Source organism: Saimiri boliviensis, chromosome 6, assembly GCF_048565385.1.
Source record: "Saimiri boliviensis isolate mSaiBol1 chromosome 6, mSaiBol1.pri, whole genome shotgun sequence".
NCBI classification, from domain to species: Eukaryota; Metazoa; Chordata; class Mammalia; order Primates; family Cebidae; genus Saimiri; species Saimiri boliviensis.
The window spans coordinates 121751058-121752227 of record NC_133454.1 but is presented as its reverse complement, the minus strand read 5'-3'; the positions used below and the strand labels follow the sequence as shown (position 1 = coordinate 121752227).

General features: G+C 46.5%; 1 pseudogene; it reads left to right on the top strand.

Moving 5' to 3' along the window:
- Positions 1–307: 307 nt before the first annotated feature.
- Positions 308–808, top strand: LOC101033722 (large ribosomal subunit protein uL11-like; annotated as a pseudogene).
- The last annotated feature ends 362 nt before the right edge of the window (positions 809–1170 follow it).

The following is a 1170-nucleotide window of genomic DNA, read 5'->3' as shown; positions in this document are numbered from 1 at the left end:
TTGGGGGATAAGAAAATTAGAGTGAAATTATCTTCCAGCACTACTTCTCTTGCTTCCTGTGGCCACTGGCTTCCTATGTTGGTTCCTCTGCAAACGTAGCCCGAGGAGACACTTAGGCTACTGGCAATGTTTTCAGCTAATTGAGCAAATAGGTTCCTAGTCAGGGGAGGGCTCTGGCAGCTCCTGTTCAGTGTGCTAAAAAAATGATTTGAAAACTTGAAATTGGCTTTCGGCTCAGAGGAGGGCAAGGTGCAACTTTCTTGGGTCGTCCCAAATCCGGGTTCATCTGACACCAGCCGCCTCCACCATGCTGCCGAAGTTTGACTCCAATGATATGAAAGTCGTATCCTGAGGTGCACTGGGGGTGAAGTTGGTGTCAGTTCTGTGCTGGCCCCCAAGATCAGCGCCCCCCTTTTTTGGGTCTGTCTCCAAAAAAGGTTGGTAATGACATTGCCAAGGCAATGGGTGACTGGAAGGGCTTGAGGATTACAGTGAAACTGACCATTCAGAACAGACAGGCCCAGACAGAGGTGGTGCCTTCTGCCTCTGCCCCGATCATCAAAGCCCTCGAGGAACCACCAAGAGACAGAAAGAAACAGAAAAACAAACATAGTGGGAATATCACTTTTGATGAGATTGTCAGCATTGCTCCACAGATGCAGCACTGATCTTTAGCCAGAGAACTCTCTGGAACCATTAAAGAAATCCAGGGGATTGCCCAGTCTGTGGGCTGTAATGTCGATGGCCGCACCCTCATGACATCATAGATGACATCCACAGTGGTGCTGTGGAATGCCCAGCTAGTTAAGAGGGACAAAGGAAAAATATTTCAATAAAGGATCATTTGACCAAAAAAACTCTCCAAAAACCAAAAAACATAAAACTTGAACTTGTTGGGCTGGATGCGTTCGAATCTTTTTGATAATATACAGTGGAACTGCAAAGCTTGTTTCTGTTCTGTCACTCTCTAATGTCACGGGGTGTCCTGTGGCATAAAAGGGTAGATCTGGCCTTAAGATGGTGAAATGTAAAGGACTGTATGTTTTTGTTTTATAATTGGGTTTCGTTGACATCCTGTAAGCATGGCTGCCATGCCTGGTAAACGGGTTTGAAACCCAGTAGACCGTCGGTTGCAGTTTGGACACCTGGGCTTTGAGTCCTCTGTTAGAT